This window comes from Ceratotherium simum, chromosome 2 (genome assembly GCF_057802395.1).
Source record: "Ceratotherium simum simum isolate JZ-2026a chromosome 2, ASM5780239v1, whole genome shotgun sequence".
Taxonomy (NCBI): domain Eukaryota; kingdom Metazoa; phylum Chordata; class Mammalia; order Perissodactyla; family Rhinocerotidae; genus Ceratotherium; species Ceratotherium simum.
In genome coordinates this window covers 97,535,759-97,552,902 of record NC_141901.1, presented here as the reverse complement: position 1 = coordinate 97,552,902, position 17,144 = coordinate 97,535,759, and positions in this window count along the sequence as shown.

Here is a 17,144-nt window from a genome sequence, read left to right as displayed (position 1 = left end):
TGGAGAAGGATGAGGGAGAAAGGATCAAGGATGATCCAGGGGCTACAGACTTGGGCAGTCATTGGTGGAATCCTTAATACCGCTCTTCAATTTCCAATGAAATCCCGTTAAATTCTATTAGATAGTAATAATGCTAAGGCCATTATTTATGATTTCACAAAATTCTGGGTATTTAAATAAATTTAGAATAGCAGCACCTAAATTTATTCCCTGGGAAGATAATGGAGGTTAATTGGTAGGGGGTGGAGTGGGGAGCAAGGTTCCTGGTCAGATAAAACACTGAGTTGAATTAAGTCAAGCAGTTTTTACCCAGACTTCCGATTCTTTAATATTCCACTATGCACTTTGAGCTCTTAAGAGAGACAAGGAATAAACAGTTTTCCCAAAACTTATTTAAACAAAACCCCCCTTTTAAGAAATAGTTTTATGGAATTAATGTTTCTTGGAATGCACTTTGGGATATGCTGCTCTGTGGAACCAACAAAGGACCCTGAGGAAGTCTTATTGCAAACATCACTCATTCATCGGAAATCCACTGTGTCAAGACCTCTGCCCTCAAAGAGCTCCAAGCCTAGTGAGGGAGGCTTGCACATAACCCACATTATATCCCACAATATTTACAAAATGCACGATGTGTTTTGCAAAGAGCAAGTGATTCATGTAGCTACAAATAGGAATGCGAGTTTGGGGCCGGCCCAGTGGTATAGCGGTTGGGTTCGCGAGTTCCGCTTCGGCGGCCTGGGTTCGCGGGTTCGGATCCCGGGCACGGACCAACTCTCCACTCATCAAGCCATGCTGAGGTGGCGTCCCATATAGAAGAGCTGCAACTCTACAACTATGATATACAACTACGTACTGGGGCTTTGGGGAGAAAAAAAGAAAAAAGAGGAAGCTTGGCAACAGATGTTAGCTCAGGGCCAATCTTCCTCAAAAAAAAAAAAGAATGCTGGTTTGGTAATTAGAGTGGCAGGTGACAAGGCTAGAAAGGTAGGCAATAGTCACTATTAGTATTGTCACTAGCTACCATCTATTGAGTGCATGCTGTATACTAGCATCATGCTAAGAATGTTGCCTGCACTACATCAGTAAATCTTCCCCACAGTCCCGTCAAGGAGGGACTGCTGTTGTCCACATGTTACAGAGGAGAAAATGGAGGCTCAGGGAGGTCATATAACTTCCCCAAGGTCTTGTGCTATCTATACAGCAAAGCCTGAACACAACCCCGACCATCAGAGCCCAGGGTCTGTGTGCTTAACCATGCAATATGCGGGCGTCTTCAACTGTGCGAGCTGTTTTAAGGAGTTTGGACTCCACCGTGGAGGGCTTGGAGAGCCATTGAAGGTTCTACATCTCTTCTTCTCCTTTGACAAATCTCTGGAAACACTTTGAGTCAGACCCAAAACACAAGAAAATAACATTGCTAGACTCCCACACCGCCTCTGCCTTGAGGGATGCTCAGGAGTCACAGCCTCCAAAGGGCCTGGGGATTTTCCAATGAAAGGCCCTATGTGTCTGCAAGTTACTCTCCTGCTGGGTTGTCCTCTTCAATAGCTGTTTCTTACACTGCATTGCTGCACCATGAAAATCTCGCTTTATTATACTTTCTTCAGAGAATCCGCAGCTCTACGCTCTGCCTGTCATGCGGGTTTCCTGAGAGGTAACTTTCAAAGTCAGGCATTTTGTGGTGAGTGTATTTTAAAGCATGCAGCATCACATTAAAAAGCAATGGCAGTCGTTCTGCCCTGGAAACTGTTCCCTAGCATGACATTACTTTAATTCACTGGCTCCTTGTAATCAAGATCTAATAAACAGCACCTTTAAATAAGTCCTACACACAGCCTACATTGTTACAATCAATTGAACTACTTAAAGAAAGAAAACCTCTGAGGCTATCTGGAGGCATTCTGTGCTTCCCTCTGTTTTATGGCACAACCTCAGACACGAGGTGTAAAAAGGTCAAGACAGCGAGTAGGCTTTTGCATTAAATAGCAGAACACTAATTAGTTTTAGCGACAATGGGGTTCTCTTAGTGTGTTCTAATATTTTGATGCTTAGTTTTGTTTGAAACCTCTAGCCATGGGGCACAAAAGCTCTTCTATCTTCCAGTTTTTCTTATGTCTTGATTTCTCAACCCCATCATCTGTTTGAATGAAACACATTTATTTTCTATTTCTATATTTTCATTAAAAGTCTGTTCTAAAATCTAATTTCAAAACAGTTCATTTAAAAGAAGCCAAAAGAAAATTTAATGTAGAACCCAATATTTAATGTGGAACCTAACATTTCTCTGTGAGTTTCAACCATTTTTTCAAATCTCAAATGTAAATTGTGTTAAAACATACTGTCAATGAGTTTTAATATTTATGCATACTAACTACCCCGAGCAAGTGTACTATGTTATAAATGTTAAACATTACCTGCTGAGTATTAAAATTTTTTAAAATGCATTTCCACATTCCTGAGTTCTGTTTTAAATTAAGAGGAAAAATGATAAAGTTCTTCAAAATCTAAGTTATTATTTTTCCATCACTAGGTTTGTCTCTACACTCTTGCTCTTTTTCTGGCATATAGGTAAATTCCTAAAACATTTTCCAGGATAAAGAACTTCAAGAAAGAAAATGACACTCTTTGAGACTTTGCTAACAAATTGATGTCTCTTCAGACACCAATTACTGTAAGTAATTACAGGGCAGTATAAGATGACTTTCTACAAACTAAATAACAAACTGAACGAATTTTCCTCAGCTAACTTAGGAATTGCCAGTTCCTTGCACAAGACAGATTTATGCCACTTTTTGGGATCATTTACTGTTTTTCAAAAATCCGTGCGAGGTTGTAAGCTTACATTGGTCACCATCTTTTCAAGAGGTTATGGGCTAATGCTGTAATAATACCTTCTGACGCTCTTCTCCTGTGGGATTAAAAGCAATCAAATCTGTAGGTGGGAAAAAAAAACCCACATTCTTCTTTGTTCCCCCAGCCGACTTTGCTTCGGTCTCAGAAGCTGAACTTTCATTAAAAGAAAATAAAGTTTCTAGCCCTTCATCTTGTAAAGGTAGCGTCTTTATACCGTAAATCAATACACTGCTGTTTGGTTTGCTCTCCGGCCAGACAGAACAAAACAATACAGCATCAAAGGAAATGGGAGCGTCCCCTCTAAGCCATTTGTCTTAATGGAGTGCCCACTTCAAAACGGACTTCTTACTGTCTCCACGAGGCCAATTTAATTGTTATCAAGCCAGACCCAAAGAAACAAATCCAATTATAAAGCCAATTCTTTAAAATCAAAATGGGATACGTGTGCTGTAGGCTGCTTACCACGTGCTGGGCACCATACTCAACATGCAGATCTGTTACCTTCTCTCATTCTGTGAGAGAGGTGTTGTTTCTAATCGGCATTTTATAGAGGAGGAACTTGAGACTCAGAGAGGTTAAGTAACTGGCTGAAAGTCACATAGCTTGCTAAGCGGAGTAGCTGGGACTCGAACCTAAATCTGTCCAAGCCCAGATTTTAGTCTCTTAACCACAATATTATATTATCTAGCAAAAGCAATCATCTAATTCTGCTGTCATTTGTATTCTGTACTGTCTCTGAACATTTCCAAGAATTTGCCTCACAATGACTCTTATTGGAACAGAACAAAATGGTGTTTTCTGGCCCATATCTTTCCTGCACCCAAAGAAATGGCACTTGAATCTCTAAGCGTCTTTACCTCAAGGAATAGGGAAAAAGCACACAAACTGTGAAATAAAAGTAACTGGGTAATTTGGGCAAGTTACTTAACCTCTCTGAGCCTTATTTTCTCATCTGTAAAATGGAAGTAATAATAGCTCCTGTCCAGGATTGCTGTTAGGATTAGAGCTAATAATTCATCAAACACCAGCTCCATGCCAGGCAGGGTGCAACAATTTCACTTATATTGTCTCATTCCATCCTCACGGTGATCTTCTGTGGATTTACCTATCCTGACACATATTCATCCTTTCATTAAAAAAATTAGCATCTGCTGGGTGCTAAGGATACAACATTATTCATGAGAAGCATGGTCGATGCCATCTTGATTGGCAGTCATTAATAATGGTGATGACAGAACTTTGAGGCTTCTGCTTTTTTGGGGTGGGCGGAGGGGAAGAAGATTTGCCCTGAGCTAACATCTGTTGCCAATGTTCCTCTTTTTTGCTTAAGGAAGATTCGCCCTGAGCTAACATTTGTGCCAGTCTTCCTCCACTTTGTATATGGGTCTCTGCCATGGCATGGCTGATGAGTGGTGTAGCTCTGCACCCGGGATCTGAACCAGTGAACCCGGGCCACCAAAGTGGAGCACGCCGAACTCAAGCACTACGCTATGGGGCCGGCCTGTGGCTTCTGCTTTTATTAGGTTTTTGATGGGGGTGGGGAGCTTCAGTTTACAAATAAAGTTGAGGATTATCTGCTTGGCCTGGCCGCCTTTAAAACGTGTGATACAGACTAGGGTTGTGTTGTGACAGTACTGCACTTAAGTAAAGATTATCGCCTCCGGTCCTTTACATACAACAAGCAATCCTTCCTGATAACAGTCTTCCCTGTTAGCCAGGTGAGAGTGTATACTCTACTGTCCCTCAGACGCCCACCCCCCCCGAATTTGTGAACTGTGTACTCTCTGCCTGAAGGTCGTTCTACGCCTCTGCCTCAGTTTTCCAGATCTACCTGTTATTACTCATTCATTCATTCCACAAATATTTATTCAGTGCCTATTGTGTACCAGGAGCTGTTCTGGGGGCTTAGGATTTAGCAGCAAAAAATCGGACAAAAAAAATCCTAACCCCGTGGAGCTTACATTTTAGGGTAATAATTAATCATTCATTACACCTGTAGCGCAGGTGAGCGTTCTGAGTGTGGCCTGAGGGTGGAAACGGTCAGTGGCTAGAAGGTTTCAAAGAGACCACTAATCATATGGGTGTCCCACGTGAAACCCCATTTCTCTAGTGAGGCCATTCACAGACCGCTGGGCTCTGAATAACAACAACCTCGTGAAATGGGTGAATAGAACTAAGTCCTCCCACTTTGGGCTAAGTCAAGGATAGGGGAAAAATAGAACCAGAGAGTCTTCCACGTGTCTGCCTTTCCCACCTCCACGGAGCCATGCTGTCTCGTCAGATTAGTGATTCAACCTGTTTCCCTTTGGTCCTGTTTCATCACTGTCTGTTGCTCAGTGCCTCATCTGTGCTGCTCCACCAGGAAGGGGGCCAGGACAGGGGCATGCCGAAAGATACCTGGCTCTGAAAATCTGGGTTGGTTTTTGGAGAAGTCCAGATGACAAAACAAATAAACCGTATTTTCATAGTGCGGCAGTAAATTATTTTTCAAGAATGTAGCTACCAGAGCATCACAATACCCAGTACGTCTTGGCTCCTAACTCAATATTTTTAATTACTTGCTTTTATTGGTCAGACAAAATGTAGAGTCAAGTTTGAAGTAATACCTTTTATTGGACTAATGGCGCGATATTGACAGATGAGCTTTGGGGATGTGGAAAACTCCCTCTAGGTCAGTAAGGGATTGACTCCCAGGAAAGGATTTCTGTAGGCAGAGGAGCCTCTCTGTCAATATTGTACAGTGTGTCCAATAAAAGGTATTACTCAAAACAGGCCGGGTGTTTTGCTTTGACATAAAAAAAAAATTGAGTCTTGTGAGCTAAAGATGATATTCTGGAGGATGGATCTTACGTCGGTCAATCACTCGACCTTTCTGAGCCTCCATTTCCTCATCTGAGAAAGAAAGATAATAACGTCTGTCCTGTCCACTTCACAGGGCTGTTGCATCTCATTAGCTAATGTTTGTTAAAACATTTTTATAATTGCAAAGTATGATAAAATATGTGATATTGTTATTGATCATTAATATGCCCAAACTATTAATGGCAATAAACCTAAATTAATAGATATTGAAGGGTGCTAACACTGCAAATGACAGTGGAGGGAGTCTTTTTGAATTCCCATTTCAACATTCATGATTTATAATGTCGATTCAAGTCAACACAATACTTCTGCGCCCTTACTCTGGGCCGGGCAGTACGGCTACATCATTGCCTATCACATTTTCCTTCAGGAGTAGAAACTGTTTATAAATAATACAAACAAGAGAAGACATCATACATCGGGAAAGACAGCACGCGTCCTATAGCACCCACATGAAATGGGTCAGTGTAGCACTGTGAGACTCTTTTATTTCTTCCTTTTCCTGGTTGTCAGGATGAACAATTCCATTAGTGAATCCCCAATAATCCGAACAAGAGCGAAGTTATGGTCGCCCAATGCCACTCACAAAATCCCGGCAAAATCTCCGTCTTCTGTCTCGGAAAGAGCTGCTGGATTCGAAACAGGCTATTCTTTCATCTTAGGATACTCGGGGTAACAATTCCCTTGACTTCCTTCGTGATCAAATCCAAATAAACAAACCAGTACTTTCAATGACGTCTAGACTTGTCTGTGCAGACTGCTATACATACCTCCTACTTAGAGGACCATCCTCAGTTACACGGAAGATTCACCCTTCTGACAGTGGCTGCTTAGACCAGTTTAGTGTATTTGCCCAAATCTTACTTTTCTCCAAAGTAATAGAGGTTACATCAGCTATCATTTTTGCTAAAAGCTGCTCTTTCTAAAACAACTCATCAGATAAGTGCATTCAGGACCTGGTACCTACTTCCTGAGAGTCTTTCTCCTGTAAGAGGCAGTAAGTAGCAAGAGTAATATTTCTAAGAAACCTCACAGCATAAAATAGAGATTTTAGAGAGTTCAATTTGAGATCTATGTCTATAGGGGACCATTTGTACTGAATCAGCGAAGGCAATTCAGTGAAAGTGGATTCTTTTTGCTAAAGGTATCAACAGATTCAAATATATTGGTGTCATATTAAACTAACCCTAATTCAGCTAACTTAGCTCATTTCTTCAATAACTCATTCAACAGCCATTTGCTGAACACCTACTCCGTGCTGGGCATGGTGCTATAGTCCGTAGGGGAGGCAGGCACAGTAGAAAATGCAATACGATGGGAACGGAGGTGGAGCTGTGAAAGGGGATCAAGAAGGGCTTCCAAGAAAAGATGAAGCTTGGGAAGAGTTGTGAGAACCAGTAGGAGTCAGTTTGAAAAAGAGGGCAATCCAGAAGGAACAACATATACCAAGGCCCAGCGAAAAATGGAGTCAAACCTCACGGTCATTTACCGTACGGGGCCCCTTAAGGTCCTACGTAAGCGTGTTTCAGAGCTGCCCAGGCCGACTCGGAGGCCCAGTGACGTCCACTGGCCAGAGCTCCGTCAGAGGGCTCTGCTGAGAGCCCCGAGAGAGCCTCGAGTGCTTTTGGTGCCTCAGCAAAGCCCTTTCCCGGGTGGAGGAGGGAAGGCCCAGCGTCCTCCCACTGGAGGAAAGCTAAGGCATTGTCTGAAAAGATTTGGCCTCTAGGAAACACGGTCCTGGAAGGACAGAGGGAATCATTCTAAAGCTGAATTAATATTCTTCAGCCTTACAATCATACTCGATCTGAAATTCATCCTCACATGAGAAATCATGTCCCTTCTCCTCACACAGAAGAGGCTTGGCTTCCTTCTTCATTTCTGACATCACCTCAGGCTGTTGTCCAAGGAATTTCCGTTCCCAAACAGCAACGCATTCAAATGACAGAACGACATGAAGGAAAGTGAAGGCAAGACTGCGTGCAGATGCTTGAACTTAGCTTTGACAGAGGGAAGCGTCTCCAAACCCGAGATACCAGGAAATCGAGAATTCCACACACAAAGCTCAATGGCATTGTTTTATATTCAGCCCATTTGTACCCTCTGCCTACTGTTTTGTTTCAGATGCCTATAAAAGTCAGTAATAACTAGAAGCAACTGTTTTCCTTGTCCATTCTCAGTTCACCAGTGGTTGAACTAGGTTTGTTCGTTTGTTTCCACAGGCAAAAGCTATTTCTGCCAAAAGGGAATTTTGTAATGGAGTTATACACCTCCAGAAATAGGATTTTGTTATAAAAAGTCCAAACGCAACCTTGATTATAGAGACACAAACACAGCATTAAGGACAATGATATCTTTGGTCAGCTAGAGAAATTGAAACACACAAACGGGGTGTTAACACTTTTTGTTCTGAATCTAAGGTCTCACTGTGAAGTCAGACTACATGTAACTGGCCAGATGTAAGAATGTCAACCTTAGTTTCATGAATGCAGAAGTGTCCGCTGTTTTCTAGTAATCTGGTAAATCAGTAATTCTAAGATTGTTTCAGAGAGATGTGTAATTTCATAAACCATTATTCTTATTTTGTAAAACTAATAGATTTACTTGTTTGGGCTTTTTTTTTGGTAACATTTCTGCTTTCATAAGAAAAATTATAAGAACATGACCTATGAAAAGCCACAGACCCTGAAGAACAATCATCAACAATCAAAGAAAAAAGAAAAGAAACAGTTCTCTGCTGAACATACTCTTTCTCCTTTAAAAGAAATGTCACAGGGCTATTTTTTGAGTTTGAGAGAAATGGCGTTGTGATGACTTATCCCTTCGCATAATGGCAGGCTCTGTTCTGCACTGGCACCCTGCACAGTGTGCCCCCCAAACACACAAAACCAAACCAGGCTTCCTTGAGACTCCCTTTGGGATTTCTTCTGCTTAGCTACAGAGAGAACCCCTCCATCCTGTTGTCATGAATTATCTATTCATTCCGTAAATACTTGCTGAGCTCCTACTGTGTGCCAGGCAGTGTGCTGGATTTCAAGGTCACAAAGGTGGAAATGGTGGGCTGGCCCTGCCACAGCACATAGTCCAGGAGTTGGAGATGCAAACAAGGAAAAGGACAATTATGGGGACGTACTGAGGTGCACGGGCGCTCTATGCAGGGCCACCTAATCCAACCTGGAGAAGCCTTCCTAGAGGATGGGCTATCTCAGCTGAGTGCAGAGCCAAGGGGAAAAGTGGAGATGTGGGCACAAAGACAAAAAACATCATGGCAAGAGGTGGGTTTGGACGGATTTCAACTACAACCTAAAAGAAAGAAAACAAGATTAAAAAGAATCAAGCCAATCTTTGAAGCCAAATATTTAGAACTCGTCTGTAAGAGCCTTTCCAGATATATGTGGTATGGAAACAAACAGGATTTGGAATCAGAAAAGTGTTCAAGTCCGAGGCTTTTATTCTTATAATCTGTGTCACCCAAGATCAATCATTGAAACTCTCCGGGGTGGGGCTGTTTTTCCTCATCTGTGAAATGGGAATAACAAAGGACTAGCTCCGCCATTCTCCTAGAGTTGTTAGGCTCAAATGAAATAGTGGATGTGAAAACACTTTTTAAATTGGAAAGCATTACACAAATGTTAGTTATTATTATTAAAACAAAAGTGGAAGTGGGCTAGTAGAATTAATAGGATTTAGATACAAGAAAAAAAACATATTATGAATATAAAGTGAAAGATAGTTCCCTTTCTTGCTAGGGTAATGGCCAAAATTAATTTCCCAAAGCCTGGGAAATTTGCCAGAAATATATGAAGGAGGCGCAAATTCCTATTTTAAAAAAAGGAAGAAATTTAATATGTGATAAAAGCAGTGCTCAGAGGGAGGCGAGCTCTGCTCCCTATTTAAGATGTCAAGGAGGGAAGCAATAAGGTAAAATATAATATCAAGAAAGTTCTTAAAAGCGCTAATGACCATCTAGGTATTTCCAGCAGCTAAAGCATTTAACTGAGTGCATAGATTAAAAAAAGGAAAATATAAGCCTACCGGAGTGAAAACAAGGGGAAAAAAATCAAGCCGAGGTGAAACGTCTGTACAAAATTCAGATGACAGAAGTATGTGTAGGTAGAGCCGGTGAGGGAAGACAAAAGAAAAGTTTCAGCAAGAACACGGACACCCATTACAAGAAGCAAAAGCCGTGAGCATCTCCTCCCTGCGGGCGCCGTGCCCCTTCTCTCCGGGCTCACTGTGCACTCGTGGACCTCAGAGAGCGTTTAGAAGCACACCGAACAGAGAGTGAAAATGGGCTTAAGGCCTGAGAACAGACGGTCTAGGTGGTGCTGAAAGAGCCATCAAAGATGTTGGGCTTCTTCGGAGAGCTGTTTGAAGCAAAAAGGAAAATACCCAGAGTCCCCAGCACGAGTGTGGGACCACAGATGAAGAGAGGTCGTGCTCTCCGGCTCCGAGGGTTACACCGAGGAGCCCTCCTTGGCCCCACGCATCGCCTTCAGGAACTACCTTTGCAGCTTCAACTGGATCAACGAGAAGAAGGAGACGTGGAAAGGTGTTTATTAGGACGTAATTCAGAGGACAGAGGAGAATGTGGGGAGCTGTGGCTTCCCAACATGACTTAATGTCATCATCCTCATCATCAGTCCCTTCATCAAACAAGTAATAATAATTTCAAGATGCCAGGCGTCATCCTGTATGTTTTACATACACTGTGCCATTTACAACTCCTCTGTAAGATATGCGTTATTATTCCCACGTTATAGGTGGGGAAACTGTGGTTCAGAGAGATGAAGCAACTTGTTCAAGGTCACACAGCTTGTAAATGACTGTGTCACTCTAAAGATCATGACCTTTCCACAGTGGCAGAGTGCATGGACTCTGGTGAACTTCAGAGGAGTCATCAAACGTACCAGCAGAGAAAGGAGGGATGTCTATTTCTCCAGATTAAACAAAAGTTTCTAGTAGAATAAGCTGTAAGTTTTCTTGAAGACCACAGGTAGATGCAATTTGCCAAAAGGCTGATAAACCATCTGTGGAGATGCTGTAAATAGGAGTTCAGGTTTCCCTGTGTCCGTGTCAGAGGTCAGAGCATGCTTGCTCTGCCCATGGGGAAAAGGTGCTGAGGCCTGGGGATAACACAGGGTTTGTCCAAGGCCCCAGAGACAGCAGAGCTAGGGGAAAACGTGGTGCAAGCAGATCTGGGGACATTGACTGTGCTGGGCATTGAGCCTAAGGGTGAGGGAAAAATGATCATGTAACAATGTTAATAATAATGATCGTTTATTGAAACTGAGGGCCAGGCGCTGGGCCAAGGGCCTCACGTGGACCGAGAAGCTGATCCGAACATGGAGCTAAGGACCATGTCTGTGGACAGTGAGCACCCACCCAGTCCCCTCACGCCAAGTTTCATCCGGGGTCACAGGTTTAAAGGCCAGGAGCCATTGCCCGTTAAGTGGATGGACAGGGCAAAGATTATGATGCATGCAAGTCGGCCAGCTATCCTTATGGTATCGTGTGGTTCGTCATCCCTGTAATAATAAGATTTATTCCTAAATGGAACAAAAATATTAAAAAGGAATGATGATACGAAAGCTACAAGTGGGCAACATCATTTCAGCGATAGCAGAGGACTGTCAATATTAAGTTCTACTTATCTTTTAAGGCTCAGTTCAAATGTCACATCCTCTCTGCCCCCCGCTGGATTCAGAAGGACACAGGTTCTAATCTTGCCTCTGCCACTGTGCTGTGTCTTTGGGCAAATTACTTAACCAGTCTGAGGGTCAGTTTCTTCATTCATCCATTCCTTCGACAAGTATAATCAATGTCTAGTTTGTGCCAGGCACTGTTCTAAGCACTGGGGCTAAATGAGTGGGGTGAGAATTGGACCAAGGACCTGTTCTCAAGGAGCTTGCGTCCTAACAGGGGGTGAGAGGCAATGACACATATATAAGATTAGTGGTGACAGTGTGATGAAGAAGAAGGAAGCAGGGTAAGAGGACAGAGTGACAAGGTGCTGTTTTGTTTGTGATTATCAGGGGAGGTTTACTGATGACTTGAAGTTTGAGCAGAGACCTGAAGGAAGTGAGAGAGCAGCGGGCACAGCAAGCGTGAAGGTCCTGGGGTGGGAGTGTGTGTTGTACGTGAGGAACAAGGAGGTCGGCACGGCCAGAGGGAGAGCAGCACGAGATGAGGGGAGAGGGGTAAGAGGGCCAAAATTATTCGGAGCCTTCTTAGCCATGGTCAGCTCTTGACCAACTTGTGGGGTTGTTGCGATGATTAAATGAGATACTAAAAAGAGTGCCTGCTACATACTAGGTGCTCAATGAGTGGTAGATACTATTATGATTCCTTTCCCAACAATGACAAGGGTGAGTGAGAAAGGGCATTGGGATTTTAAAATCTTTCTTAGAAACAATTTCCAAAGTGACCAATGGGATAAAATCCTAGCCCCAAAGGATATTTCCTGCCCCCCGGGGCACTCTGCCCGGTTATGACATGTTAGAATACTTGGCTCTTCTGCCACACACAAGAGACATAGAAAAAAAGACAGATAACAGTACGCCTGGGACCCACGTGGAAGGACCCGGGATTTTCACGATAACTTGTCATCGTGGCCACAGTAACCAGTTATTCAGAATCCTTTTTTAGTCTCTGAAAACTACATTGGTATTTTTGCTTCTCCTTCCGTATATGGACACGTTCTTTCACCACACCACTTCTCAGAGGCCCTGGAACAGTGACTGTTTGAGAACTGAAAATGATGAGGTAATTGCTAACTTTTCAGCTAACTCTTTTCCATATGTTCATTATTCAAAAGTAATACGTGAAACCCACAGAATAGAGCAGAGTTAGAAAAAGGATTTTTTTATATATTGTTTCTAGGAGATTTGCAGCTGCACTTTGTGATTCAGCACATAGTAGGCACAGAATTTAGAATAACTCTGTTTATCTGTGCAAACTTTCCTGAGCCTGTTGCAACTCCCCAGTCCAACTCTCACACACGGGTGTTGGGTAGAATATACTGAATAAAAATTGAACAAAGGCTTAATTTTTCTCCTGCCTACAAAGATCTCCAAATCTTTACTATTCTGCACAGCTGCCCAGAATAGACAACAGTGGAGCCATTGTCCGTGGTTCCAACTGAGGAGGAGAGAAAATACCATTAACCCTTAAAAACAGAATTGTCTTATTCTTTTGATTTCGTTGCACACTATAGCGTGTTTGTGGCCATATTTGGATCATATCCGGTTGGAACACAGGAATAATAGATATCATTCAGATAATAATTAGCCATGTACTTGCAATAGCGGGATGTGAAGTCAAAGGAAAACACTGAAAATGTTGTTTTTTTGGACCATGACAAAGAGCTTTTTAAATGAGTTTGAGCATTTTTTGTGGCTGACTCATGTCTGGAGGCCTCGCAATGGTCAGCAATGCTTCAACTTTTGTACTTTTAATTTCTATCTTTGACAATTTTAAATGCTAAATAACACAAGGCTTCCCATTGCCTGCAAGGACATATAGTTTCTCTTTGTTCCTCTGCTTTCTGTTTGTAAGCAGATGCTGCCGTTTTAGATCACATGCTTTAGCAATTGTTGCTGATTAAAGGGAATTATAACATGTCTTGGGACAATGAACCTTACAATTTCACCACTGATATTTTAAAATTATAAAATCAATCCTATAAAGTCTAGCCTACATTTTAACTTTTTCACTTGACCTAAATTATGTACTATTTCTTTCATACTTGGTAAATTAAAGTTCCAATGACAGGAAAATGAATAACTAAATTATATAATAGAATGATTACTTATTTACAGAAAAAAGACTGGAAGGAAATATACCAAGATGCTATCAGTGGTTATTTTGGGGGAGGCAGAAGTGTGGGTGATTAATTTCTCTTTTATACTTTCCTATATTTTCCAAATTTTCCTCAATGGCCATATATTGTTTCTATAACCTTAGCAGGTTTTTAAAATTTTTTCATTGTGAAAAACAAAAGCAAGTTCAAAACACTTAGTAGATCACTAGTACATTAAAATCACCTGAAATGTGCTCCTACAAAAATAGACTCTATCAAGGGAGAGTAATTACTTTCAAACCTTCTTTTCTCAAAGGAATACTCAAACTTTGATTTTATAACGCAACACAAAGTTCCACTGAAACAGATACCTCTTGGCAGCTTTGTACAGGAATTTTATTTCACGTGTATCGAGAAAGGAGAACTGGGAAATTCATATGTAGCTTCCACTGCCCCACCTTAGTTAAGATGTCTTAAAATATCCACCAATTCTTCACTGTTCCTGCACCATCTGGATGCCTAAGTCAGAGGAGGGGAAAAAAAGTACATTGAACCATTTTGTGGCAAAATCTATCTGCATGATTGATACTGGCTGCACAGAATCAATCTGCTGGGCTATGTTTTGGCATTTTAAGCATGGACCTTTTCCCTCCTCCTTTCTGACTCTGCAGAGATAAATTTCTAGGTCTAGAGCTTACTGATTTTTAAAAGGAACTACTCAAGCTCCTCTCTCTTGGTCTAACTGCTCCTTTTGTCCTCATGGCCGAGATGCCACCCCTGACTATTTGGGAGAGCCAAGCAACCACTTAAAGACACTCCCGAACAGCTGACCCTCTGGTATCTGGCAGGCATGCTCAGCTCCACCGTTTCCCTGAATTCTCTTCTGCGGGTCGGGCTCCGCTGAACTTCAAAGACAAATACTGGGCACAGAAATGACACAGGGAGGGCAGAGGGGCATGGGAATTGGGCCTTGAGCACCTAAGTGCTGACACAGATTTTCTTTGTTCTTAACTGGTACCTAGCTAATTGTTGGTGCTTAGCAAATGTGAAATAATAAAAATGTTACTATTAACAAAAATATTAGGATTTTAAGCTGAAAGAGGTTTAGGAACCATTGTTCATAAAAAGCTAACAGACAGATTCTGGCTTCTTTTTTTTTGATCTTTCCAATGTCCTAGCTTGTAGAGATTTGTTAAAATGTGCCTCCCTTGGGGGGTGGAGGGGTGCAGTAGATCAAATGGGGTCCAATGAGAATTTCACTAAAATCAAGCCATTTAACATCAAATACAAAGGCTACAAGCTGGACTACCGAGACTGATTATTATTCCTGCTCCAGGTACCTCTTCCCTCTGCCTCAGCTGGCTTTGGAGGGGAATTAACCCTGGGGATGGAATTTTAGTCAGTAGCAACACAAATGTCCTCATCCTGGCACCGTGTTTAAAGCTGCAACTAAGAGAGGAAGAACTCTTGAGTATGTCCAGTCACCTTTATTTTATTTTTTTTAAATTAATTAATTTATTTTTTTTCTCCCCAAAGCCCCAGTAGATAGTTGTATGTCATAGCTGCACATCCTTCTAGTTGCTGTATGTGGGATGCGGCCTCAGCATGGCCGGACAAGTGGTGCGTCAGTGCGCGCCCGGGATCCGAACCCCGGCCGCCAGCAGCGGAGCGCGCACACTTAACCGCTAAGCCACAGGGCTGGCCCCAGTCACCTTTAAATTCCCGTCTCACTAAAGAGCTAAAAGAGAACCATCAAAAGAAGAGAAGTCAGGAAGCAAAGGAAATGTGGGCAGTTGTAAAACTGAATGATGGGGGTTCATTATGGTATTCTCTTTACTTTTTGTGTATGGTTGAAATTTTTCATAATAAAAAAGTTTTTTAAAAGCTAACAGCAAATGATAGCCAAGTGGCTCCTCACTTGGCCACAGAGTAGGTTGTGAGATCTCTGGAAAGTTCTGTCCCTGCCCCTCACTTTCCATAACCACACAGAGAAAGTTCTGTCAGTCTGGATAATCTACAAGGTGTTCCTCCTGCTCTTGATTTCTATGACACATTCTCCCGTTAGTCACATTTTTCATAGTCCGCTCTAGATCTTATGAATTTTACACTCAGAGATCTAAGGGAGATCCAAGAAATTGGAGTGAGCAAGACCTGGGCTTCAAGTCCAGATCTCATACTCATTTGCTTTGGACAAGTCATGTAAACAGTCCAAGGCTCAGTTTGCTCCTCTGTAGAATAGGGATAATAGTAGCACTTTCTTCACCGGTTATTGTAAAGACAAGGTATGGAAAGCGCTAATCAAGGACCTGGCACCTTATGTGCTCTCAGTAAATGTAAGCTATTGCTGCTTTTGTGATGGTGGTTATTACCAAGGCCATTCTCCTGCATTCTGGAACAGATGCCGTTGATCTGTCCTTTCTGGCTGAAGAGGCAGGGACCCCCCCCACCACACACACACACACACAAACAATGAAGTAAAGTTAGGGGTGAGTGCAAGTGGATCACTGGTTTTTCTTGAAAGCATGTACTTGCTTTACCCTACAAAGTAGGGTCTGATGCCCACATGTGCTTCAGACCCCAGAGCTCCATGAGGTTTTCCTTCTCCAGCTGTGGAATTCTCTTTCTCTACCAGGTGTTTATATCATGAGCATTATTTTATAAAGTACTGCCAGCACAAGTCTGAGAGCGGCGTTCCTGAGTTAATTTGTGCCTCTCTTTGGAGGCAGGTATGAGCAGTGGCTCCGGGGACATGAAAGGTCTAGATATTTAGTCTAGTCTAGTTAACAGCCCTTCCAAATTCAAAGACAAGATCAACTAACATCTAGTCTGGACAAAAATGGCTTTGGAAAAAAATTTCAATCCTAAGAATTCCTTTATAAAAGCAACAGAGATCGAATCATGCCAGAAACCATGACTTGAATGCCCACAATAAGAATTCACACATAGAATCTCGATTTTTCAGGAAGCCTTAAGTGATATGTATGATTAACCCCATTTTATAGACGAGAAAGTAAAGATTTAGCAAGGTTGAATAGCTTGTCCACGGCCACAAAAGCTAGTATGTGGAAGAACATAAATTCTGGCCATAGAACCCATACTTGGTTCCGTAAATTATAATAATAATAAATTAACATCATCTTCCTGAAAAAAAGAAAAACTTTGTGAAAAAGTTTTTTTCTTTAATACCTAAAAAGAAACTCCTGGAGATACTCTACCACAGACTCTACTCTGTTCCAAAGAAGCAAATGTTTATTACACCCCAGGTTAAGCATGCAATTAGAATACCCACAATCATTCTTTTATATGAATTATACCTTTTTAAAAAAAAATCTGCCCAATATAGCTGGACATTGTCAAATAAGGCCTGCTTGTCCACGTGATACCAGAGGCATCATCCTTAATATCAAGCCTCTCGCGATGAGGGTGAGGTTCAATTACATCTGACCATTATCCGGTAGCTTAAGATGGAGCTGGTGGGAATGATTAGGCCAATGCAAGCTAGGGACAATGTAGAAAAGACTACCCATTCTTTGAGGTAGCGAGAAAAGACACTCTGCAGGTTACAGGGTTTTGCCTTTGTTTTTCCTCTTTACATGATGAAGTTGACCTGGAGAGAGTGCAGTAAAAC